At 43.2% G+C, this 27968-nt stretch overlaps 1 protein-coding gene and 1 long non-coding RNA gene across 5 annotated transcripts in view; one reads left to right on the top strand and one right to left on the bottom strand.

Moving 5' to 3' along the window:
* CHL1 (cell adhesion molecule L1 like) overlaps positions 1 to 27968 on the bottom strand; it is a 382907-nt gene that overhangs the window by 292333 nt on the left and 62606 nt on the right. The gene's annotated exons all lie outside the window — the stretch shown is intronic.
* On the top strand, positions 7990 to 27276 carry LOC128343179 (uncharacterized). The gene is made up of 3 exons (XR_008315366.1): positions 7990 to 8173; positions 14584 to 14673; positions 26185 to 27276. It is a non-coding gene; the product is annotated as an uncharacterized LOC128343179 (long non-coding RNA).

The following is a 27968-nucleotide window of genomic DNA, read 5'->3' as shown; positions in this document are numbered from 1 at the left end:
CCTTTCAGAGAGTCTCCTTGTGGCTTCTGCTCTTTCCAGGCTACTTCATGGTCATTTGCCCTTCAAGGTCATTCTGGGCTGTATACTGGGTTGCTCTGAAGAATTCTGGGCCCATAACCTGTTGCAGAATGTGAGCTGTCCATGTGGTTTTTCAGAACAAACACCATTGCAAGGTTTAAGACAACTTTACTTGTTAGACAAATGCTTAGAGGTCAGTGCAAAACTTGCTGACTCACACACAGGAACAGGAAGAATAGAAACTCCTAGCTAGTCCAACTAGTACTGAAGAAGCTACAGTGCCCCTTCTGGCTTCATAGCAGATCACATGCAAACTACACACAGTAAGTTAGGCTGCAGCTGTTTCATATACCAACACAATGTACCCTGGCAGAAGAGCAAAAAGATTGCAATGGCTAACCATGTTCTCCACACCCACATAGTTCATATCCCACTGCTGTTTCTAGTTTCAGTGTTTGCCCCTACAGAGAAGAGCAGAATGCAAGGAAAACAGGAGGCATGGTCCAGAGTGCATCACCACAGAGAGTGTAGGTAGCTGACACACTTACAGTACATTCCTCCTCTACTCAGAGACACAATATACAAAAAGTATAACACATGAATATGGCTATTGAGGTTACAAGTGTTGCTTTTAGAGCAGAGAAAGCCTGATTCAAAGCTCTGACTTTGGATCAATAATTCTCTCAACTTCACAGGATGTCACAGGATTGTTGTGAAGAGAAAAAGGGATGGGTCATGTACAACACCTCAAGTTTCTCAGGAGTGACTCTGGACTAAAAGTCCACCTAGGGGGAAATCAAATCCCTCCCTAGCACATCTGGTTAAAAAAGAACCTAACAAGTGGGCTTTTAAAAGACGACTTCCAGTCAGAGAAGACAGTAATGAGTTTGATGGTCTGATTCAGTCTAAGACCATTATTGATAAAAGCCTTAATCAATTTTTATAGCAAACATCTGGTATTCATGGTTCTGAGACATTTTAGCAATCGCTTAATAGCAGTGGGTGTTAATGGCCCAGAAAGCAGAATGGTAATAAAAATAATTGCATATTTATTTGGTTTCCAAATCTTTTTGTTTGTAAGGCAACCAAATCTATATCATGATTTTAAAACGGCCTAATTCTTTATTCCGAACCTCTTGATTCCTATGCCAATCCAAGGACTTCATGGGATGTACACATTATTTTGTCTACTAACCAAACTGGTCACCTAGAAACTGCTCATAGCCTCAAAGCCACTCAAAGTGAATTTCTAAAATCTATCAGTGTGCCGAGAACCACCCTATGAAAATGAACAACTGCACAAAGCCCAGAACAGAACTATGGTTCATGTGGAGAAACAAATGATCCCGAGCAAACAGAAAACTACCCCTTGTGGGAATGAGTAAAATTAGGACAAATGAATTTAATTCCTTCAGAATAGCAAATATAATGATACAAACATATTCATATATATGTCAGATTGTAATATGTTGCCATAAAAAGGAAATCTAACCCTAACCAATTACCCCATTCCCACCTTCAAAATCAGGGCATTTGATATAATGCATGTGCATGCTACAGATGACTAACTTAAAATTAAAACAAACAAACATCCACCTATTAATATTGTCTCAAAAAGTATTTAAAGAAAGACAGATTTCTCATCCACAATTATGTTAAATTTTCTCCAAAATGTTCTAAATGCTACACAAACACACACACACACACTCACAGATTTGCTCTCTATCCCATTTCCTATAAACCATCATTTTAACAGCAAAATCGATCTTTTGAAATAACCCAATATGAATCAAGGAGATGCTACTGTGTTCAAACCAAGCTTTCTTATTGCACATTCTTAAAGAGATATCTATATATTGTTGTCCTCAGAGAACTGAGTTTTCTTGCCTTACACTGGAAAATGCACCATTTGTGTTACAGAACAATTTCAGCACATCACTAAGTCATGCTCTAATTCCTACCACGTTCATTCAGTTTTTATGTAGATTGCAGTAATTATGTAAAAATAAAATATAAAACTTTTCCCCAAGTCTCTATGATATGCTTGGGGCTTAATCAAAGTAATGAGCTGATATCTGAGGTCATTTTGTTTCTGTTATTTCTATGTTGCTGAAATAATTTCAACCAGGAACCACTCTGGTTTATCTGTCTTATCAATATTTCATTCTAGAAAATAGGAACTGGGCTACATAAGCAGCCAAATGAGGTGGCAGAAGCATAAAATAACAGGGTGCATTACCAATGGCAGTGGGGGTGTTAAAATGTTAGTGTTCCCTCACATGAAAAACTCCAAGTTTATTTTTTAGCTTATTACACAAAGGCAGAAAGGTTCTGAACTAGCCATGTTCTGCTGTTTTGTTTTGTGTTTTCTTTGTATTGAAGGCATTGGTTTTGGCTAGATGTTGCAGGGGATGCAGGCTTTGTTTTTATGAACGGGAGCATTCAAAAATGTGTTCCCCAATTGCATACTACAGTACCTTACCAATACCACTTTATTCTGCTGCACATGAGGTCACAGACAACCTGGGGCACAACTCACATAACATATGCTGCTTCTTTAGTTTCCTTAATAATATTGGACAAACCAAGCAATGACTCATTGTTTGCCTGTGCAGGTGGCCAGCTGTGCTTCTCAGGTGCAAGAGTAAATGGTGCAGCTAACTTTAAATATAGATACACTGTTATCTTGATGCTGCAGCTATCATGAAGTTTGCAAATCACTGCCCTAACTTTACTGGCCCCAGCAAAAGCACTAATATTTTTGTGAGCTCCCCTATTCCCCGCTAATTCTCTCTCTCCCCTAATCCAAGGATTTCACCACCTCACCAGATAGCCAGGCTTTGGTGGCATTTCACGATTCCTGTTTAGAAGGGGAGTGGAGCAGGAACTTGCAGCTCTCAAGGGCTTATCTAGACATTCCTATTTGGAATCAGGAACAAAAACCATGCAGCTCGAAGTGCAAACTGGGTATGTCACTTGCTGAAGACACTTGTTAGATTAAGCATGCCTAGCTTAAATCCTATCCAGACCCCACCTGCTTTTAATCGATGTCGGCAGGGACAGCCATTACTTCCCCAGAGCATAGAAGCCATCTATTTCACTTACCTAGATTAATGTGACAGATGACATGGCCCAAATCTCTGGCATGTACACGTGCAAAAATCATTTATAGTACTGTAACTTCTAATAGTACTGCTAACAAGCACATATTAAATCTTCCACTTATTCCTGACAAAGCAAGCTGTAAAAATAAAAGGAACCTTACAGTTAAATGTATTGGGACAAGCAGGGACAGTTACAGCACATTTGCTCTTTATCTTAGTTTGTGTTTGCAATACTAAGTGCATCAGCTATCCCAGCATTACTTCTAGTGATGCTCTAGAAAATAGAGTTATAATCCTGGCATCCATTACATGTGCAGAAGTGTCATTGACTTTGATGCCATTTATACACCTGCAAATCTTGGGAGGTTTGCTATTCCAGCCCTGAAGACACCTCCTGGACTCTTAATAGCCAAGTAGTGGGGAGAAGCTCCCAAGGCATGTCTCCTTAATAATGCTACATGAATCCGCTGCTGTAAGCCTTATTCAGTTGCTTGCTATCTCTATACAGGGGCTGACATCCTGACTAATATGGTGTGAATGTGCCAGCAAGATGCATCCATGCTTTAGAGAGCGTCCCTACTACCCTGTGCCTACATAAACAGCAGGGCATAGCAAATTTTATGATCTGCTCTACCTCTGAATGTGTCCTGTGTCCCTGAGGGCTGTGTGACCCTTAGGGTCATATTTTGGGTGATGAAGGGCACTTCTGGAAGCACAGCAGATCATCAAAATTGACTCCTCCCTCCACAGTGTGCATACAGAGACAGAGGAGATGTGAGCACTCAGTTTGACCAGCCTCCCCACTGGTGTGCTTCGTATCCACAGCCACTGCTCTCTATGAATACAGTGTTTGTCTGCAAGGGCAAACACTGGCAAACACTGTACGGGAGAAAGTTTCTCCCCATTATAAGGAATGTGGGATGTCAGCATTCCCAATCATAGGAAGAAACTCTCCTGAGGGACCCGATTTGCCTCTGAGGACAAATTCTGTACTTGGGGAAAGAAGGGGCAGGGATATGGAGCAGAAGGATGCAGAGATTGGGAAAAGCAGGGGGCAGGGACATGGTGCAGAAATGTAGAGCAGCTGACACCTTCTCATCTGGTTTGTATCTGGATACACTGTGCCCAGATAATGAACACCTGAATAGACCTAAAAGAGCATTTGTACTTGCCAAACGTTTTCCCATCATGAAGAACTTTCTGGCACATTGATCACATGCTCCCACAGAAGCTGCTTTCTGCTGAGTCAGACCATTGTTCCACCCAGTTCAGTGCTGTCTATGCTGACTGACAGCTGTTCTCCAGGGTTTCAGACAGGGATCTTCCCTAGCCATAGAAAAACTTGAATTTCAGCAATAACAGAACAATCCCACTAGACATGTTCAAAATTGGCACCAGCAAACCCACATCTTCAACATGTGCATCATATAAGACCCATTCACACAACCATATGGGGATGGTTTGGCAGGGCAAGATCTCCTAGCCAGTTGCAGACAGATGATTAAGGCCCCCGTTTGGTTCTGCAAACCCTGTACCCAGACAACTGAGTCATCCTCATCTCCATTGCAGAAATAGGGAAATGGGTCCACTGAGGATCAAAAAGGATGTCCCATTGTGCCTTGTGCCACCAATACACTGGGAGCCCTCATTACAGCATTAGCTGTCCTCTGATTTGGTGAAAAGGGGCAAGAGGCAAGCTCAGCCCTATTGAAGGCATTGCAGGGAAAGGACCATAGAGGGTGCTTTTCAGAGTAGCACATTCAGAAGCTCCTGTAGCCACAGAGCTCTATAGTTTTAATGGCCACTAAATGGATACAGCTTTAAATGCTGTGTGCAACCAAGGATTGGAGGTAAAAGGGCTCCATTGGCCTCCTACCTTGATTTCAAACAGGGTAGAGGATCTGGGTTACAGAGATTTGGGCAGGCTGGGTTGGCAGGATTCCCATGAATCGACACAGCCCTGAATAGAAAGGTTAACGTCCTCTTGCTTTGAAATTGATTGTTGTGAGAAGAGCCCCATGTTCTTTTCTATCTCACTGGGGTCAAGTACTACTGATAAAATAGCTTGTAAAACCTTATCTAATGTGTGTAGATGTTATTTTTAGCCACCCAGAGACTAAAGTTGGGGGCGGTGTACAAATTTGATGAATGAATGAATGAATGAATGAATGAATAAGAAGATGCAGCTACAGCCAAATTAAATTTCATTTTCTATTGGTTTTCCGAGAGAGGAATTCCCCATTTTCTTTTCTATCTATTCTTAATTTGGTATCCCTTGTTATTTTGTAAAATAATAGTTATGAAGCAAGCAGCACACAATGAGCCCTTTCGCACCACCATGTGAAAGGGCTTGAGGGCGGGTGACGGGGGAGGCAGTAGAAGCTCACCTTCCCCACAGATGATCCTGATTCGAGGGTCTGGGCATTTGAGGGTCTGGATCATGCACCCAGATGGTCTGCAGCTGCCATGGGCAGCACAAAGGTGTGGGGGTTGGGATGCATTGTCCAAACCCCTGGAAATCCCACAAAGCACTGCACAAGTGTGTGGTGCATTGTGGGTATCTCCCCAGCGATTGGTGGGTGCCCGTCAGCATTTCAGCACCAGCTGAAAGCAACCAGCACTGACACACGGTCAAGTAAATGGGGTTAAGGGAGTGCTCGCTCCCTTAAACTTGTTTAAGAGCCCAGCTTCTTCGCTGGGTTTGCTGCCAAGGCACCACCTGGAGCCAGCTGGAACATCTGACCCTTACTTTATTGCTACAGGAAAGCCCATTATGTTGCAGTCCCAGAACCAGATTGAGAAAATTGCATTATTCAGCATGGGAACTCCAAGGCTTGGGCAATGTGGCCAGACCCCCAGAGCACCAGGGCAAGTCCTCATGCCTGGAGCACTGTGTGACCCCCTTCACTGCTGGTACAGCATTCTCTTTCTTTTCCTCTTCCACCCAGTGCTTTCTGTGTTGGCTGGAGTTTTAGAACCAGAACCAGAAAGGTCCATAGACTAGAAAATGCTAGCCTTTAGCATCTTCTAAGTATGGTCCCTGACAGTAGAGAGGCAAAGCAGTGATAGGGAGGCATCAGAAAGCATTTCACACTGAGCTAGGTAAGGGTGGTACTCTCATTCAGTTTACTGGTGTGACTCATAAAACCTCCTTCGAGTCAGGATAAGAAGGGTGTTGGAAAAGCCTCTTCCAACTGTTGAACTTATCCTGCAAGCTAAAGGTGTGAGCAACAAACAGGCATGGGTCAACTCATAGGATAACTCCTTTATCATATTTATAAATAGGTTCCTGAGAGTCATGCAGCCCTCAAGAACATATTTGTGAACTTGGAAAGGGTTTTTAGAGGGAGGAGAGAGATGTGAAAAATCACTCCCGCCACCTTGTTCTCCACACCCACTCCACTCTGCAAGAAGCCATAGGTGTAGGGATGCTGAAAGCTCCTTGCTGACCCGCAGCCCTTCTTCCTTCATGGGAAAGCTGAGCATCATGCAGGCCATCATATTCATAAGTGGTACAATTTTGAGGCTTATAATGATAGAAACCATTTTTGCCTTAACTTGAGGGGCACTTCCCTGGCTCTTTAATGACCTCCCCTCACCCACCAATCCCAAACCCTGCCATTTCTTTCCCTATGTTGAACTTCTAGTTAAGCCATCTTTTTCCTTTTTACAGTGATCCCAGTATAACAACTTAATTGTGCTTTGTTTGCACATTAGTCATACAATATAAATAATTGATACAATAATTCTAATTAACTTAGCATTTATTTCCCCCCTGTGTACTTTAAGGTCATCTCAAAGTATCTACACATTTAATGATAGTTGCTCTGACTTACAAGTAATGAATCCTGTTCATAGCAATATATACGGTGTGAAGCAGAAAAAATAAATTTTGCTGTACACAGATAATATATTGCAGTGAAGATTTATTGTTCCTTTGCAGAAAACAGGGACTGTCAGGAGTTGCCTCTGTCAATATTTGCCTCTTGGGTCAATAAATTCTGGCAGTCAATTAAAATCAGAACACACTCAATTGACAGTAACCTCACAAGGTTAGTATTTTGTGAAATAAGTACCTGCTTATATTGGTTGAAATAATTTTGAATTTTGAATCCTTCTAGCATACAGCACACCTTGGTTCAATTTTACTGGCATAGCAAACCATAATTCAAATTAACAGTTAGTGCTTTGAGAACGGATGGTGGAAAATATGCACACAAATGGAAGAGTACAAGAAGTTTGCCCCTTCGCATCTGCTACAAAATACCAATGGATTATTTATAATGGTTTTGTACTGATGTACATAATAGATTGGCTTCACATATGCATACTTAGGGTATTAACTCCATGCTTAGGGTACTAACTCCTGCTTGTAACTGAAGCTGGATTGCAGCTATTAATTACCACACTCTTCTAACAATGGCCACCAACAGAGTACAAGGAGGGGGATATTTTACTCAGTCCTGGAGTTCAGGGCCTGGGTAGGGGTGCAACTAATTACCATGAGAGTGGGAAATGAAGCTAAAATGAAGATCAGGCTTATTTCTGCAGACTTATTTTCTTGCATGTAATGGTCAAACATAACAATACTAAACACATTTTTGCATTTCCTTCTGTGTAATTTTGTTTTTGTTTTAAAAGCACCACTATTGGAGCCAATGAGAACTTTCCTCTCAGTGCAAATAGCTACTTTGCAAAGGGGATTTTTGTCAGGAGTGTGGCATGCGGAGAAAGGCATGAGGAGAAACCCTCCCACCATTGCCCGGATCTGGATCTGCATGTGGCTGATATATATATATCTTGAAATTAAAAAACAAAACAAAAAATCTATATATATAATTCTCATAAACGTGCCCGTCGCTAATCCCATGTGTGGCAGTTCTCACGAGAGTTTGCGAGCGAGCTGCCAGTTAGCGACAGGGATGGGTGGCTGGGCCAGCTGAGGAGAAGCGGTGGCTGCCTGGCCAGCCATAGAGAAGCGGCGGCCACGGGGCCGGCCAAGGAGAAGCTGCCTCTGAGGGAAAACTAGGGGCACAGATGCTCTGCGCCAGGTCAGCTTGCGTTGAATGTTATGTGTGATTTAACCTTTTAGGAGATATCCGGGCTTTCTGGAGCCAAACAGAAGCAGAACAGTACAAGCAGTACTAAGCTGCTATTCCAGGCCCTCTTTTAAAACAGAAAAAGAGAGAGAATGTGTATAGGAAATATTGTGCAGTGAGCTACCAACCCATGAGTAGGGGGGTCCCCAAATTGTGGTTCGAGCACTGGTTCGAGTACCAGTTCAAACATATTTTGGGAGCGGGACCTGGGGACTTTAAGAAAGAGGAGAGCAGGTTCTTACCTGCTCTCCACCACCTCATGTGTTGTGAATTGATGTGGTCTTGTCACGTCTGCAGGCCTATTTTTGCTTGCAGGCCTCTGTTCACTTGTAGGGCCATGATTTGCCAAGTGGGCCACATGATACCTTCTAAATGAACTCAGTCCCCACACCCCCATGAGAAGTCTTGTGTGACTGGCTTCTTTCTGTAATATTTATTTATTTATTTATTTATTTATTTAATAAACCTCCCCATCCAGAAGCTCTGGGCGGTGTACAAAAACTCTTTAAAAGACATAAAAACACACAGTGCTAAAAACAATATAAAAACAATTCAAAAACAATTAAAACCATTTAAAACCTATTAAAATACTTGTAAAAAACAACAACACTTTACAAGCCTTGGAAGGCCAGGCCAAACACATAAGTTTTTAGGGCTCTCTTAAAGGCCAACAGCGAGCCTAAACTGTGGATATCTGCCGGGAGTGCATTCCATAGAGCAGGAGAAGCTAGAGAAAAGGCCCGGTTCCGAGTCGCCACCAGACGTACCAGTAGTAACTGGAAATGGACCTCTCCAGATATGCTGTAATCTGTTTTCTACTGAAGTTTGTTCAGGTCAAAATGTACTGTTCCGATATACTGCAGATGTTGATGTACTTGCATAGACAGCCGAATCCCAAATAGAGGTGAAGGGGATCTGGCTTGCCAGATAAACTGCGTCAGCGGATTTTATGAGCCTGATAGCTTGCATTCTGTACTGGTGGTTTGGCACACCGCTTATTGTTTAACAGTAACACTGGTCCAGAGTTTGTGGTGTCAAAGCCAGCTTCATGGAGAACAGTTAGGCCACTCCAGACGGAGTAGCGTACGGAAACTTAAGGGAGTTTTTTTGCTGCTTTGGCTTCCAAGTTTTTGTGGATTTTCCCTTTTGTGGGTGCAGTGGCATTTGCTATGCATCAGAGTCTGGTGTTTATCAGTCTGTTTTGCTGGCATGGTCCAGGATATCTCCCGCATGGTTGCAGAGAGGCCAGAAAATTGCCTATAACAGTCTATTCCATTTTTGCAAAACTAACTCCTCAATCACTGTAACTCAAAGGAGCGGTGCGCACCAGGGAGAACATTCAGTTTTAAGCTCGTGCATTGTTGTTTGCTTGTCTGGCCAACTAGTAAACACAGAACAACAGGTGAGTATAAAATGAGTGAAGGTGCATGGCAGAATGCATGAGATATGACCTGTGGCAAGCCATATAGGATTTTGAAACCTTATTATAGAATTTGGGCTGTCTTGCTATGTAACTACTAACTGCAAATTGCACAACACTTGCAGCTTGCTGCTGGAGCAGTGCTAGGCCCTAGTACCCCCGCGCTGTGCCAGCATGCACATGGCATTCACTCATATGTGGGTGCCATTTGCATAGTCAGTATGGTTTTGCTGACCACACAAATGGCACCCGCACATGTGTGGACGCCATGAGTGTGCTGACGCCATGTGGGGATACTTGGGCCTCACACTGCCCCAGCAGGAAGTTACATGAGGTGGCAGATATCAGGTAAGAAGCTGCTCTCCTCTTTCTTAAAGCTCCCACTCCCCAAACAGTGCTCGAACTGTGGTTTTGGTACACCCCTATCCATGAGCAATGTTGGGATGCACCAGCCAGCTGGTATGCAAGTAAGAATGGATGAGGAAAGGTGCAGAGTCCTGAAAAAGAGCAGAGTGTTTCCTTCACCACTGACATTCTCACTTGAGAACCCTGGCATCTCCTCTACTAGGAATTAATCACTCAATCATCCTGCACAAGTTGTTAGACATGTTCTAGCTTATTCTAATTCATTGAGGAATGAGGTTATTTCTAGCCCTTTAAAATGACCCTATTTCTCTAAAGTGCTTAGGGGACTCTGCTTTCTTTTGTATTCTTGGGCTATTTTAAGAGGAAACAGGCCTCTACCTTGTGGCTATCCCAGAGTCCTGGCAAAATGCATATGTAACCATTCTAGAACACAGGCAGGATTCTTTTTTCCTGCTCTTTACAGAACCAAAAGACAGCTATTCAGACAGCTATTCAGCTACTCTTAGAGATGGGAGAATATGATGAACCATTGATCTGACCCAAGGAGGCAGATCATACTTTCTCATCTGTAATTCTGATCAATGCTTGCTATGATCTTGTCTATACAGATCAGAGGAACAGAGTCCAAGGCTGCGCACAACTTGTTGCCTGGGGATTCCCCTTCTCTGTTTATAGCAGGCAAAATATCTTCCCAGAATAACAGTTATTTTAGCTCAGTTTCCAGATTTCTCGAGGACTTTCAGAAAGATTTTAACAGCCATCAAGGTGAACTTCCTTTCCCTCCCATGGTCCACTTGAGTTGGAGAGAACAGCTTGACAACTTGTCCTGATCTGAAACTCAGAACTAAAATTTTAGTCCTTCCCTATGAGATGCACCTGACTGCTGGAAGAGAATCTGAGTCTTTGTAGGCATGTAAAGGAGAATTCATTAAAGTCAGAGTGATCTGAAATAACACATTCTTTCTTTCTGAACAGAAACTTGGGAAAAGAAGCAGCACCAGTTGAAATAAATACATAAAAGCAGTGGGCTGATCCTGCTGGATCTGACCAAAGGCCCATCTAGTACAGCATTCTGTTCCCACAGTGGCCAACCAGATGCCTCTGGGAAGCCTGCAAGCAGGGCATGAGGCAATCCTTACCCTCTGCTGCTGTTGCTGCCCATCAACTGGTACGGAGTGGAATACTGTTTCTGACATGTAGGTTTTATTTAACTGAGATGCCTTAGACCTACCCCCATTTGTCTCATTGGGCAAAGGCTGCTCTCATGGTGAGTGGGGATAAGGCTTCAAAGCACATCATTGCAGTGGCAGGGCTTACAGGTATGTTCTCTCATAGATACTATCCTGCAGTAGGGAGCATCCACTGAACATCTGCACTGGCCTTCAGCTAGAAGCATATATGAATTATGTCTGAGTTTGGAAGTTTACTTGTGGGTCAGCAGCACATCCATCAACACTGGAAACTTAAAAGGAGCAATCTTACTGGACATTTTCATCTATATCCTTGTAATAGCACAAACACATCTGCTGTAAAGATAAGACCTCCACCCCAGGCAAATCTATCACTAGTGTCACCCAGTATTATTGGCAAAGAAAAAGAAAATGGTTCATATGCATATTTAACACCTGAATTTTTTAAAAAAGTGCCTCATTAAGGTACCACACTTGAAAAATGCTTTCCCAGAATGAATGGTAAAAGATTTAATCAAACATGACTTCAGCAATGGATTAAGAAGTTATATTTTCACCCATCAGTTTGGCCTGACATGAAGTAATACAGCGGAATGGTGATAAAAATCAATTACTCAAGTGATATTTATGGCTACTGAATAATGCATTATTATTATTCATTCTCATTCCCACGCAGTCACCAAGAAAATACGGAGTCTGAGAGACAGCTATTAAAATACATTTACCCCACGAGAAAGAAAAATAATGTGAAAGAAAACGTTTTGCACTCTTAGATTATTTAGAAGGAGAATATGCTCCTAAAAACTGTGATACAAAAAACACCACCACTTTTTCCAGGTTTTTCCCTCTTTAAATTGTTTAACTCAATGAATAGACATTTGGGTTATTAATCACCAAGAACCGATTTCATCCGATTCACTTCTTATTGCAAGCTGTTCAAGCTCCATTTCAGTTCAGGTTTACTGAGCTATAAAAAATGCCTACCTGTCACACATACACACACCAAAAAAGAGATGCAACCAACAAATTTCTCCCTAATTAAACCATGAATGATGCCAAGTTGTTGTTTTTTAAATGAATCTGATAGAAGCATCAAGCAAATGGGAAAACTGGAAATGAAATACATACAAAAGGTTGCTTCTGTGGTTTTTTCTCCCCCTTATTCAATTTGCTAATTACTGTCACAGAGTTGCTATATGCAATGGCAGGTCTTGAGGAGGGCTGAGATATTCCGTTATGCTTTACAATTCTGCCGCAGCAGCATCTCAAGGTCCAGGAGCCCCAGGAAATATTGTTCCCTAAGACTCCCAAGTCCCCACAGTTACTCCACCCCACCCCTGCTTACACGATACATTTGGAAAGGGGTGAAGGAAAGAAGAAAGTGCCATAGGTAGGGCAGGAGATGGTGGAGCAATTTTTTTTTGGGGAATTCCACTGACTCTAGTCTTTCTGAGATTTTATCAAACATGAAGACTAGGCTTTGTCCAAGAATTCTCTGACAAAACTCATCTGAATAATTTCTAGGGAAGTAAGAAGACTTCAATAAGCGTACTGAAATTTGCCATTTTGCATGGCCCTAGATATTGGAATAAAGTCCACTGACCCATGACACAACCTCCTACCTCTGCTAGAACTCCCTGCCCCCAATCCACTGCTGCCTGAAGTGTCTACCTATTCTAGTTATTAGCCCTTAGCAGGTAGCTGTACAGTCATTTTTTCCATGCATTGTAAGTGTATTTTGCATGTATGAGTTCAGCAGGGTTAGGAATACCTATGACCCTTTATGCAAGGTTAATGAACAGAAGCACCTGTAAAGAGATTCAGAGATTAGGATCTCCTAATCTGAGAGCTTTGCTTCATACCCAGGACCATGTACAAACAGTTCCAGAATGCTCAAGCTACATTATATAAGAACATAAAGGCAAAGCCTTTGTACTCAGTGTATCACTCTCCCAGGGCTTTCAGCCCATACACATGCATATATATGTGTTGTGTCCTTCTGTTCTTCCACACCCTTTGATCAGATTGTATTGAAGTAGTCTCTTGTTTAATACATAGGGTTTTTTAAGACCACAGCATGATCACATCAAGCAATAAGAGAGCAGAAAGAACATGAAAGAGCATATAAACCAGCAGCTTGGCTTCTTCCAAAACATAAATAGCACTGGTTTTAAAGAGCAATGAATTACAGGGCTCTGTTTATGCTATTAACCATCAGGACTAACAAAAGGGAAAGCATGGCTCTTAGGATTAAACATGATGGGAACATATTGGCTGTGGCAACACCTAGTTTTATCATCATCTTTTCAGTTCAGGTGTTGCATATTTAGAACTAAATGCAATTTTAAAAATTGCATTTGGTATGCAACAAGAGGAATAGAAAATCTTCCACAAGGTGTTCATTGGAGGTATAACAATCTCATGAGCCAAGGCTGTAGCAAGATTGGAGGGACCTCCAACCTTGAAAATGCCTCCCAGTGGTCATGATCCCTGATGCTGGTCATGCCCCTGACATGACATATTGGCATCAGGTGGCGAGGCTGGCATTGGGGCATACTGTCCATCAGTCTCTTCCAGCTGGTGTGCACTTCATTCAATGGCTGGGTACTTACTTTCTCTCCATTGTGAGCAAGGTAGAGAAGGAAGCACCCAGACAGAGAATGAAGTGCTTGCCAGCTGGGAGAGGCTAACAGGTGGTGCATATATGTCCTAATTACAGCCACACCCCTTGCACTGGTTTCAGAAGCATGTCAAAATACCAGCATAAGGGGGCATGGCTGTCATTGGGGCATGGCTACTCCCAGCTGATAAGCACCTCATTCACCAGCTGAGTACTCTGAGAAAGGTGAGGAGGTGCCAGGGCTGGACTGGGAGCACTGAGAGGGCAGTGGAATGTATGTGAGGAAGGCGCCGGGTTTTGAGCAGAATGGGTACTTAAGGGTGGGAGTATTCACTGTTGCCGAGTATGGCAGGGTGCAGGGGTGCCCCATGAGTGGGGCACACCAGGAATATGCCCTGTTGCCCTGTGGGCCAGTCCGAGCCTGTGGGGAGCCTGGTGGAGGGGTGGCCCCTAGTTGGCCCCTGGATAATGGTTTCCAGAAGTGCACCTAGGTAATTTTGGAGCCTGGACCTAAAGGCCTTTGGAGCCATCCCCCCTACACACTGCTGCAAGTTAAGCATCATCCCTCCCACATACACACACACCATGACACAGTATTTTTAACACGTGGGTTCTTTAGGGCACAAATAGCAACTGAACTCACAAGATTGTAAGAATATAAAACAGGTATATTTATGCAAATATGCATTAGCATTTCAACACACAACTTAACACATTCCCATCCCACATATTTCTTTCCCCACTCCCACTTTTGTTTCTAAAGCAGAGGTCACCCAGTGCAGCACGGGCCAGTGGAGCAGCAACTACACTACCCTGGATGGGCTAAAGAGGATTTGGAGGCCCTGAACATCAGCCTGTAAGTCCAGGGGTAAGAGCACCTCTGCTGGTGTCCAGGGGATATCCACCCCTCTCGCCATTCAATGGAGGCTATCAGCCTACTTGCTTGACTGAATTAAGCATGCCTACCTCAATTCTGTAGTTCTCTGTTGAGAAGGTAGCTGGCCCTCATGTCAAAGTACAGAGTTTAGGGTGCCATGCTGCTGCCCCCCCTTTTTGCTATTTGATGTAATAACTGTATGTCTTAATCCCCCAGGTAACAGAATTTGAACTGTTTTGAATTGATCTGTTTCTTACACATGCACACTATAGTTACACACTTCTAAGTAATTTATACCAGCGAATGAAAACCAGTACATTCTCAGACCATGCTATTGTGACATCACTTTCCCTCTTCTGTCTTCTGTCTTTTCCATCTCTTTTTATCTTTTCCCTCTCCCCTATTTTTTCTCTTGCCCACTTCCCTCCCACAGTCCACCAGGAAATTCTCCTTGGGGCTGTAATGATAGCTCATCTCCTACCTATATTTAAAAATATCATATCATAAATCTCCTATCACAGAGTGGGGCAACCACTGGACCACAGACTAGTTCCAATCCTGTCAGGCTCCCAACTTGCTAAATATCATTGCCACCATGTTCTTTAAAAAAAAAAAAACAACCCTCCAAAGTCCAGAGAGTCATGGGCAAACTGATCTTCCCTCCCTCGTCACAGTTCCATGGATACATTTCTTCACTTTCACTGTCCTTGGATCTGTCTCACACACTCTTCCTTACACTGTCTAGTGGCATAAGCTACAGTAAATGGGTAAGATGAATGGGAAGCAAAGTTCCACTTCTAGAGAACAGTCAAAAGTTAGAAAACCCTAACATGAACGAAAGGCCAAGGATTACCATCGGGGAGCAAAATAGGTATGGAATCATACAGACAACATGAAAAGCAAATAAACAGATGTGTTTCCAATGTCTCAGGAAATGCAAAAATCTATTCATAAAAGATAAGAGACAGAAGGGCAATGAAGGTCCAAACATGGCAGATGCCATAGGGTAGACTATGAGAATTTCAGTCTTGCTGTACAGCAAGAGGGGGCTGAGGAGAAAGAATTTAGCCAGTAAGCTCATAGGAACATAGGAAGCGGCCATATACTGAGTCAGTTCTTGGTATATTCTGTACCAAGAAGGGAACCAAGAAAACAAAATCAATTTCTCAAAGAAAAATGACACTTAGACAGGGCTTTTTCTCCACACTCTCCTTACCAAACAGAATACTGAGTCCTTCAGAAGTGTAATGAAAAATGAAGAGAAAAGTAATGAAAACTTAAAATTGGTACTGAAAATTACACTTCTAATGAAACTGACCATCAGGTTCATAGTTCTCTGACATTTTTGGTTTCAGCAGTTGTTAGTTGTCTGCAAAAACATTGGAAACATGGAATTTACAGAATTCAGTACAAACTTTTTGGCCTGACTATTCAACAGCTGTTATCAGTAAACTACACTTGTTGACTTGGAAATCTCATTTTGTTCACCAAAACCTCCTCCGTTGCTTTGAAATTATGTTCCACTGAAAGCAGTAGGATTAAGGTGTTTAGGATCAAGGTGGCAATCTGTTAGAATCTAGCTATATAAAGTCTCATTCTTTAGCTCATTTTGGAATTCATCTCATTGGCCTGCAAGACCATAGTGCAGCAGCCAAGATGGCAGACATCATGCATGTGGCATACAGTCTCCTTGGCTAGGTGGTAATGCCAAAACTATTCTGCATTCAGTTCCAAAGACACTTTGGACATCAATCCAAAGAGAGATGAACAGCTTATTTTAGCACCTTTCCTACTGCTCTGAAGAATTGCTAATCCTACTTCATTACAAATAAAAACCTACTGGATGTGGCTTTGTTTAATTTTGATTTCCAACACTGATCCAGTTCAAAATGATGTAAAACCATATGGCAAGTGTTGGAGAGCAGATGGGCTTTGGTTTAGTCTTCCATTGTCTAGGATCCATTGCATGCTTGGTTTTCATACCAGGTTTTCTTGGCTCGCTGTTCATGTGTTAATTTGTTGAAATTATTTTGCCCACTCAGAAGATGACATTTCATTTTGTGCCTTTTCACATTATAGTATGGCAGGCTGTCAAGAAGGCAGTTTCATATCCAGCTATTAATTATTTTTTGTCCATCATATTTCACAAACTTAAATGTGTTTCAGTGTTAAATTAAGCCACAGTTGAATACAATAGTAAGAGTTTATTAATATACAATATTTGCAAAGAAAGGCTCCATCTGACACCAGGAACCTGGTATTAGATTGTTCATACTATGTGCCAAAACAGCAATGTAAAGTCTGTACCACAACCACAGCACAGATCTTCTTTTCCAAGAAAACAAAAATACTGTGCTTGAAGTAGCGCAGATCAACAGCTAATATGCAAATATACTTATTTTGCATAAATATGTGCAGTTGGAAGCACAACTAAACACAAAACCCACAGATGTCTGGTTCCAAACCCAAAAAGCAAATCATATGAACATATGAAGCTGCCTTTTACTCACACCATTGGTCCCTCTAGCCTGATATTCTTAATTCTGACTGGCAACAGCTCTCCAAGATCACAGACAAATGTCTTTTTGCACCCTGTTACCTAAGATCCTGTTTAATTGCACGTACTAGGCATTAACACTAGAACAAGTGTATTAACATAGGAAAAGCTTATGAGTGAAATCTTGTGATCTCCCTTTGAATTGTAAAGCCTTCTTTGTGGATCAGAGTGGTACACTTTGTGGACTCCTGAGTGGTGCACAGATGGTGCAAGATGTCTGGTACAAGATGTCAGTATCATGGAACCTTTCCATAATGTGATCAAATTCAGCATGTATGTGAGGAGAGAATCACCAAGGAAGTCTAACACAGACACTTTGAACTTCAGAAGAGGGAATTTCTCTAAAATGAGGAGTTTGGTGAAAAGAACACTGAAAGGGAAAATCAAGAGTCACTTTGCTCCAGAATGCATGGAGTTTATTTAAAACCACAATACTAGAAGCCAAGCTAGAATGTATACCATAAAGGAGACAAGGTACCAACAAGTCCAGAAAGATGCCATCATGGATAACAAGTAAATTCAAGGAAGCTATAAGGCCTGCCCAAATGAAGAGAACAGAAAGGAACACAAACTCTGGCAAAAGAAATGCAAGGAGACAATAAGGAGGGCAAAAAGGAAGCTTGAGGAACATTTAACTAAAACTATCAAGGGGAATAACAAAAACTTCTCTAAATACACTAGAAGTAGGAAACCTGCCAGGGAGGTGGTTGTTAAACATATGATGATGAGGGAGTGAAAGGGATTATTAAGGAGGATATGGAGATTGCAGAGAAGCTAAACGGGTTCTTTGCATCAGTCTTCATGGCAGAGGATACTGAGCCTGAACTGAGCTTCTCAGGGACAGAGATTAAAGAACTAAGTCAGATAGAGATGACAAGAGACAATGTTCTAAACTGTCTGAAAAAATTAAAAATTAACAAATCACCAGGGCCAGATGGCATCCACCTGAGACATTGAAGAATTCAAATGTGAAATTGCTGACCTCCTTGCAAAAATATGTAACTTATCCCTACAATCAGGCTCTGTACCAGAGGACTGATAAGTAGTCAATGTAACACCAATTTTCAAAAAAAGATCGGGGGGGGGGATCCAGGAAATTACAGGCCAGTTTGCTTAAGTCTGTGCCAGGCAAACCAATGAAAAGCATTCTCAAAGATAAAATTGTTAAGCATTTAGAAAAACAGGCCCTGTTGAAGGATGGGCCTTCATGGCCCAGAATTGCTTCTGTAAAAATAAATCTTGCCTCACAAATCTTTTAGAGTTCTTTAAGAGTGTCAACAGGGGCCTAGAGCACCTTCCTTATGACATAAGGCTACAACACCTGCGGCTTTTTAGTTTAGAAAAAATATGACTAAGGGGTGACACGATAGAGGTCTATAAAATCATGCATGGTGTGGAGAAAGTGGATAGAAAGAAATTTTCTCCCTCTTGCATAACACTAGAACCAGGGGTGATCCCATGAAGCTGATTACCAAGAAATTTAGAACCCACAAAAGGAAGTACTTTTTCACACAACACATAATTAACCTACAGAATTATCTGCCATAAGATGTGGTGAAAGCCACCAGCCTGGGTGGCTTTTAAAAGTGCTTAGATAATTTCTTGGTGGTCAAGTCTATCAATGGCTACTACTATGAGTGCTATAGGCCACCTCCAGCCTAAGAGGCAAGATGCCTCTAAATACCAGTTGCAGGGGAGCAACAACAGGAGAGAGGGCATGCTCTCACCTCTTGCCTGTGGGCTTCCTAGAGGCATCTAGTGGGCCAGAGTGTTAAACAGGATGCTGGACTAGACAGGCCTTGGGCATGAACCAGAAGGGCTGTTCATAAGTGATAGCCACACACATAGACTAGTTTATGCATGAAGAAATTGTGTAATTCAAACTACCACTTAACATAGTAGTACCAGTCCAGAGGTGCTCTAAATCAGCAAGAGGAGATGCATCCATTGCTACATGATTAAGTCCACTGAAAAGATAATCAGGACAAAGTAAGAGGAAGATGGTAAGGAAACAGGTTGCCTAGATTCTGAACACAGCAGATGGGCAGAGCAGCAGTAGAAGATAAGCACATGACAATCGTATCATATAGACAGCAACAAAAACTGAAGCTTATGCTTACCAACAACAAACCCATCCCAGCAAATATTATACATGGCACTAGACCATGCAACAAACTCAAATGCCAACTAGGTCTCTTCATCAACAAAAATGATTCTGTACATGGACCCAATAGCAACATCTACATACTCCAAACTCAAAAGGCCCATACATATATGAAGTGAATGTGGTATATAAAATATCATGCACCAAATGCCCATCAGCCATTTGTATAGGGTAAATGTGTTTGTCCCTTATACAAGGACTCCAGGACATAAATCTGAAAACAGAAGTAAGATTACCAAGAGCAGGGATGTGCAAACAGGTTCAACAGTTCGGGGTCAAACTGAATGACCCCCTGTTCAATATGACTCCGGAGTGAAGCCCCTGGCCATTTTTTGAGGGGTCCAGAGTCATTTTTTTAAGAACTTAACCCCTCCGGGGGGCTCCTCTGAGGCCCCAGCAGATTACCCCTCTCCCCTCCAGTCTTCCTTGTAGCAAAACCATCCAGTTTGGGCATTCTTTGGCCCTTTCCAGCCCTTTCCCCCATTGTCATGGCCATTTTGGAGGCTGCCGCACAAGTGCAATCAGCCCCTGCATGTCCAGGATGTGACCAAGGCCATGCAGAGGCCTATTGCACATGTGTAGCAGCTCCAAAATGGCTGCCACAAGGAGAGAAGGCCCCCAAAGGGCTGAACAATGCCCAAATTGGGTGATTTTTGCCACAATGAAGGCCAGTGGGGGGGATGGGGGACCTCCGTGGAAACCCCCCCGCCGTGGCCTTGGAGAAGCCCCCTGGAGGGAGTAAATACTAATTTATTTATTTTTGAAAAATTTGACTAGTGAACCCCCCAACCGAACTAAACTGAACCGGGGTGTGTGTGATCCACTGGGGACAAAACTGAACTGGCCTGGTCCTGTTCGGGTCCTGTTTGGACTCAAACCGAACCGGGCCAGCCGGTTTTGTGCATACCCCTAACCAAAAGTGCAGGGCTGGCCCATCCATTAGGTGGATCTAGGCAGTGGATCTAGGACACGGTGAGGATCAATGTGACTTCCCTCAACCCCACAGTGAATAGTCATTCACTGCACTTTGGATTGGGCAAGGGGGGCAGTGAAGAAGGCAGATAATGCTTTTAAAAATCCACAAGACTACCGAAATCTGCTACCCCACATCACTCCCCAGCTCTGCCCAGAGACCATTCCCACCACATGCCCCACCCTGTTGCTCACCTCACCAATGTGCATGTGCAGCAGCCATCTGAAGGGTCAGCCTGGTAAAACAGGTTAGCCCCATCAAGTAGCTGCCTTACTAGGCAACATTGAATCCTCCTACCTACCTCAACAGTCAGCTGCCACTATCACTGACAATTATCTGCTGTGACAGCTTTAAACCCTGTTCACTGTGAACTGCACCAGCATTTCCACTCAGCATGGACCATGACAGCACTTCAGGTGGAGACACGAAAGTTGTGGTATTCTGCAGTTTGAACTGTAAAGATACCTGCAAAGAACTGTTGCACCAATAATGTTCAGAGAAATGCTTCCTTCAGTCATTTTATATTAAAACACTTTGAAGCTGCAGTCCTATGCAAAGCTAGGTGAGAATAAAACCTACCAACACAGGAGAAATTACTCACATGGTGATACTCTGTTAACCCATGACCAGTCAAATTGTACCCAACACCTCATATGTCTGCTTTAAATGTAGCTGAGAAGTTTCCATTAATTGAAGAAAGCTGTATTGGAAGAAAGTGAACTCACTTCCAAATAAATGAGTTTAGGGTCAAGAAATAGGGCTAACAGGCTTCAGTTTATAAAGTGTAGAATGATTACACAGAAGCCAAAGGGATTGGTCTTGTGTACAAAATGGAAAAATTGTAGACCTGGTAAATTTAGCCTTTTGGTCCAAATGCACTGGAGCACTCAAAGGGTTCAAACTCAGATATTTTAATAGTAATCCTTGAGTCAAAAACATTATTTAGTGCTACTCTTAATAAAGCTAATAGAAAGTTTGTCTTTAAGGATACTGGTTGATATTCTGTGCAGTGCAATGTGGGCTGTTCTGAACCACCCACACTGCTGTGAGCATCTAAAGCAATGCTCATGGTGTTGTTCAAGAGTACACATGCTCTAATAGAAGTACTTGTGCAAAAGTATCTCCATTGGAAATAATGGAAGTATGGTCATGCAAGCATGATTACACACTTTTAACTATTATTATTATTATCTTCCTCCAAGGAGCCCAGAGCAGTGTACTACATACTTGAATTTCTCTTTCACAACAACCCTGTGAAGTAGATTAGGCTGAGAGAGAAGTGACTGGCCCGGAGTCACCCAGCAAGTATCATGGCTGAATGGGGATTTGAACTCGGGTCTCCCCAGTCCTAGTCCAGCACTCTAACCACTACACCACGCTGGCTCTTGTGCAATACCATGGGTGCTGATTTAGTCTGTAGCAGCATGGGCAGTTCAGAACCACCCATGTAGCACTGTGCAGAATGTCAGCCACAGAGTTCACTACCTATTTGTTCCTCCCTGGTGCTGCAACAATCATTGCATATTCCATAGATTTTCTTCCTTTTGAGATTTTTCCTTTAACTACCTGTGCAGAATTTGAAATCAGGTTCTGAAATTGTAAAAAAAACAAAAAACTTCAACCAAACCATCTCATGGATCCTGCTAAAGATCTATAGGCTGCCTTCAGACATCACGGGAAACCTGAGGCAAACCCACATCAGGTTGCCCTCCATGACGTGCGAATTGTCAGAACACAGTTCCTGGACCTAACTGCAGTTCTGATTCCTCCCCCAAACCTCGTAATGCACCCTCAGTTTGAATTAATGTAATACTCACCAAACCGAGGGTCTGGAGGCCCTAATGTGTCATTGGTTTGTGCAAGCTGCACAAACCGGAGTTAGATGTTGGAAGCTCCTCCCTCTCTTCAACACAATTGGCTGCTGCAGTTTTCCTTCATGCATCAGGGGAAGCCTGCGCAGCCAGTTCTGCCCCCTTGCAGTCTCCCAAGCTGCAAATCTGGGAATGCACCAGAGGACTGGAGGCAAACTGCGGCTCCGATGAACCCGCAGTTTGAAGTTAAGTCTGAAGGCTCTCACAGTTTAAGTCGCAGAAGCCTGCAAAATGTCCAGAGTAGGAACATTCAAGCCCCCTTCCCTGGCCTGTGCTTGCTGGATGCCACAAAAGCATCTTCCTCCCATTTATTTTCCATAGCCTTCCTCTAAGGAAACTTTCTCAGTTATTCAATTTGTTACAATGCCCTTGTAAGAAAATTATATTATGAATAAACTAGAGCATGCAACATATTCTCACATAGGCATATTGATGAACACTGCCTTTAAAGCTGCCTAAAAAAATTGAAATCAGATTCCACAAAAGCAACACGCAATGCTTAAGTAGCAAAATCAATGTTCACTGCACTAGTTGCTTGCAAAATTAGACTATTAATTCTGTGTAAACTAACCTATCTGAAAAGCGCACTGTGGGGGATTGTGGTAGTAGCTGCGGTTGCAGTCAGCTGCATTAGGAAGGGAGCACTTTAATGAGATCCCTGGAGAGGCTGCCACATCTTGGATCTGCATCTCCAGAAGAACAGTTTTACCCCATTTAACTGCTACATCTCCACCACAACATACAGATAGGAGCAAATTTACAAAAATTATCACAAGCAATAAGTGTTCTGCTTTTCTGAATCAAAAAGGACACCATGCTTTTTGTGACATATGAGATCCTTAAGACATGCCGCAGGCTGGGTTTTTTTAAAAAAACAACACAAAGCTGTTGGTAACACACACAGTGAAAGAGCTGACAGTTCAGTAGTGCAAAAGGAGGTTTATGTGGCCTGCAAGTCAGGAATCATGTTGCCCCTACTATGCAATCTGTAATTTATAGTTCATGAAAAGGTTCTAATTTCTTTCCCTACATTGACACAGGAAATGGCCCCATTTATCATATACAACACAGAGAGAGAGAGAGAGAGAGAGAGAGAGAGAGAGAGAGAGAGAGAGAGAGAGTCCTTCTTTAAAATTTTGCTCTGAAACATATCGGCAGCCAATGCAGTTCTTTTAAGATCAGTGTTATATGGTCTTTTGGGGTTATTCAGTTATTTTTAATTGATTATTGTTTGTATTACTAGTTTCATGTTGTACACTGCCTTGTATGCAAAAAGAAAAAGGTATGTAAAAACAAACAAAAGAACAAACAGAGAGGCTACTCTCACGATCAATGGAAAGCGGACTAAGGGAGCTTAGCCTGCTTTCCATTGATTGTGGGAACTAAGGTGGCTAGTCCACCTAAAACACCCTCCCCTTAAATGAGGTTAACGGAGCAAGCACTCTGTTAACCTCATTTTGTTGCTTGTGTGTCGCCGTAGAGTGCGGCAACCCATGGTTAGATCCCTGTCTGGGAGGCTGCAAGCAGCCTCCCGGGCTCAGAGGTCTCTCCAGGATGCCCCACAAACCCGCATGGGGACTTCTGGGGCTTCTGTGGGCCACGCAGCCCCCGATCCCTGCAGCCCTCGCCGGTTCCGTGACAGAGCCGGCAGTTGTGGGGGCATCTGATCTGGCTGCCCAGGGCTACAAGCTCAATCATCTGCAGGCCACTCTCCCCACTGACCCAACAGAAGCTCTTCTCATGGATCGTGAGAAGAGCTTCAGAGTATTTGGGATCCAGAGTGGCTCTGGGTCTAACACAGTGCTCAGTGTGAGGCTTCCCCATCACCTCTGCCTTCCCCTTACTTTTGCGGATGATGGAAAAATTTGAACTTCTTATAACTTCTTATGATTTCCAGCACCATAGATTCTAGGAGATCAATGATATTGCCTGATACCATCCCTGTATGTTTGAGGGAGGGAAGGTAACAACAAGATCCTGTCTTTAGCACTGCAGTGGCTGGCCAAAACCAGTTCTTTTAAGAGTGGGCCCAAACTGCAGAGAGGGCTGTGTTCAATCACCAGTTGATCCAGAAACAGCAACACCGTAACTGCCCTCACCTCCACATACACCTACAAAAATATGTCGAATGTGTAAAGAGTCCCTAAGACTCATTGCAGCTGCACATAATTGCTCAGAATGGACCATGTGTGTACTGCTGGGTTACTGCTTCATCACAAAATATGATGTCATGCCAACAGTGCAGTTATATGATTGGAAAAGCATAAGAATTGCCATTTAGGATCAAACCAAAGGTTTATCAGTTCATCACTGAGAGTGAAACTAAATATGAAAAGCATGTGGCTGTTATTGCAAATGGCAGCCTTATACTGAGTTCTTTCTTTCACCTCTTGATCTTTGTCCTAATGTCATTACAATGTATGTTTCTTGGGCTCTGGTCTAAATCACTGGTTGATGTGGGTAGGTCTAGTGAAGAATTCATACACTGTCAAGTTCAGTGGCACATCAAGGTCATTTGGGAGCCTGTACCTGAAGGGCTTTGGAGCCCCCTCCCCATTGCAATGGTGGGGGGGGGGTAAGGAGAATGTCCTCCCCCTTTTGCACAGTTTTTAAAAAGAAACTGCCACTGTGCAAAGCTGTGGTGAGGTTGGGGGGAGAGGAGGAGAAGGGGAGAGTTCCCCTTTAAGGAGGAGATGTTTACCCAGGGAGAAGGTGGGATGGGGTGCGGCAGTGGCGGTTGCAGGGAGGGTGGGGCTGCGAGGAGGGGAGAATTCCCCATTACCCTCAGTCTGCATCCAGAATGGGAAGCGGCGAGCTCTGTCCACCTCTGCTCCCCGCTCCCAAGTGACAGCCTCTCACCTCTCTTCTGAGTGGCCTTCCTCCACATGGAGGAAGCAGAGAGGTGAGAGGCCATCACTTGGGAGGGGGGAGCAGAAGTGGACAGGGCTCGCCGCCTCCCATTCCAGATGCAGACGGAGGGTAACAAGGTGAACTCTCCCCTTGTTGCAGCCCCATCCTCCCTGCAGCCGTCACCGCCATGCCCCATTCTACCCTCCCCCCAGGTAAACATCTCCTCCTTAAAGGGGAACTGTCCCCTCCTCACACCCCCAACCTTCCCGCAAGTAGTGCCACTGCCGCACAGTGGCTGCTTTTTTTTTTTTTTTTTTGTAAGAGTGCATGGGCGAGCATGGGGACAGTGGCAGGGCAGCGTGCTGAGTGGCTGCAGAAGCCCCCAAACTTTGGAGGCCTAGGAGGCCACGGGCCAGATCCCCAAGGTCCAGGGGTAAGAGCTTTCCTCTGTAATCATTAAGGAGTAGGATCAGAGGAGCTCTTGAGCCTGAATTTCCGGTCTGAAGTCCACACCCCCTTTTAGTCTACCCTGAGTGGTGTAGCCGCGCTAAGTGTGCTAAAAATACTGTGTGGGTGGGTGTGGGGGCCTCCAAAGGCCTTTAGGTCCAGGCTCCAAAATTACCTAGGTGCACCTGAGTAGGATGTGAATCCTACTACCACTGAATCCTACCACCTTTACCAGTAAACCAGGTTAAAGAAATAGCATGTACACAGGAATATCAATGACAATAGTAATAGATATTCCTGTGCTCCAAAATTATCGGATCTTTTTCTGAATCCATTTGTATTATAAGCTTCTAATACATCTTTGACAATGAGCTAAGATCTTCTGGTACTTCTCTCATGATACACACTAAGCCTGAAGTTTGGCTTCTCTTTCTAACAAGGTAGGGAGTCACAAGGCAATCCCTAAACCCCAAATACATTCTTAAAAGTCCAGAAGAAAAATGCTTTAAAGCACAAGTGTAAAAATAAATAATTTTAGGAAGGTAAAAACGGGGAGGGGGGGCACAAGAAAGAAGTAGTTTTTAGACCTATATGTTACATGTCTCTTATCTTTTGTTCCGATTCATAGGTAGTGGATCAAGGACCATTGTCTGAGTCAACGGCCCTTAAGAATCAGCTTGAATTATAATCACAAGAGTATCTGGAAAATGAGAAACCACAATAGAAACTTCTTCGAGCATTTGAGTTTCCATCTCCATTGATGACAGTGAATTATACTTCCAGGACTATTCAAATAAAACCCTCAGCTGAATTATTCAAAAAATTGTCTACTGACAGTTTTCTGAGCCATCGTCAAATATAAAGATTAATTAATTAAAAGGAAACAGCAGCTGACATCCAGAGCAGCAATCGCTGGGCTGGTTTACCCTCAGAGACACATGTTTGAAAGGCAAAGAGGATTTATGGAGGCAGGGAAAAGAGTGAAAATCACTCCCCTCTCTCCCCACACACATGCTCAGCTGCTTGGGAAGACTCTGGCTAAGTTAAGAGCAGCCTCCCTGTGCACTCTCTGAGTGGATGCAGCTTCTCTAAGTCACCAGAATTGCTGCTCTGTATGTCAACAAATAAGATGAAGGGACAACATTAGACATTGGCTGATATACAGAGCAAAGATGCACCTGTTCAGTGAGAGAACAGCCTAATTGCACCAGTGAAGCAGGAGAGTGGCATTTTTTCATGCCCTCCCCCAGGAGGCCCTTTGTGTTACCACTAAATATGTCCTCAAGGGCTGCACAATCCTCAGGGACATATTTTTGGATGGCACAGAGGGCTTCCTGGGGAAGAGGACGGCGTCAAAAATTGCCACTTCTTCACTGCATCATTGTAGTTAGTTCAGCTGGGATGTTCTGCTAGGCTACTCTCTCATTGCACCCGTGCCGCCTTCTCTCTATGTCAGCCAGTTTACTTCTCATGAACCACCCAGGTTTGCACACAAATTACATGCTTAGTTAAGAGTAAATTAAATTGAAGTCAGTGAGACTTACTTCTCTTAAACACTCAGGGCTTTTTGATTTATTATGTTGATATTGATAAGGAGCTGAAATCCATCTTGAGCTCTCATGAGTACACTTTTATAATATATATGTACTTAGTTCCTTTGCCAATGTGGGATTCAGTGTTAAATACTCCATATTATTTGATAAAATTCTGAACCTCTTTATTCAGATATTGCCTTATTTGTTTGTTCTGTTTCAGCTTTATTCAGCAAAATCCTCAACTAATGTCATTTATCTCACTTTCATATTACATGTTCAGGTGTGTGTTATTTAATGTTCAGGTGCATACTTTTAAAATATTTTTTTTCCCAGCCATAAGGAAGGGCCTGAAGTTGTGTGGGTCTTTAGAATTTGGATATGGGCCTTTATGTGCTCTGCATCCCCATCCTGTTCTGCTGGCCATGGATAGGCAGGCAGGCAGCTTCTCTCTTGTTGCTCTTTTCCCTGAAGAAGCTCTGTTGAAGCTCCCTATGTTGCAACTGGGAGAGGAGGGGATTGAACCAAACCCTTCTGCTCTTGATTCACAATTGCTCTTCAGAGTTGGAGGAGGTACTAGGGCTGTCACTTTCTTCCCTCCTGCCTTTTAATATAGTGTGTTCGTGTGTGTGGAGGATGTGTGCAGAAGATGCTCAACTGTATTACCATTGCTGCATCATATGAAAATAGCTGCTTTCAACAGACTCACTGCTTTCTCATAACCCCTCACAGTGGTTTCATCCTTGCCCGCTGAGGCAATGGTACCAATCTGTGACTGGATGGCAAGGGGTCACTAGGGATAATCTTCAATCCACTTAGCCAGGTCCAAATGGTGAAAAATTCTGATATCCATCACCCCCCCCCCCCAAAAAAAAATTGA

The sequence above is a fragment of the Hemicordylus capensis genome, chromosome 2, assembly GCF_027244095.1.
Source record: "Hemicordylus capensis ecotype Gifberg chromosome 2, rHemCap1.1.pri, whole genome shotgun sequence".
Taxonomy (NCBI): domain Eukaryota; kingdom Metazoa; phylum Chordata; class Lepidosauria; order Squamata; family Cordylidae; genus Hemicordylus; species Hemicordylus capensis.
Note: the sequence above shows the minus strand (reverse complement) of the source record. Positions and strands in the feature narration are given on the sequence as shown.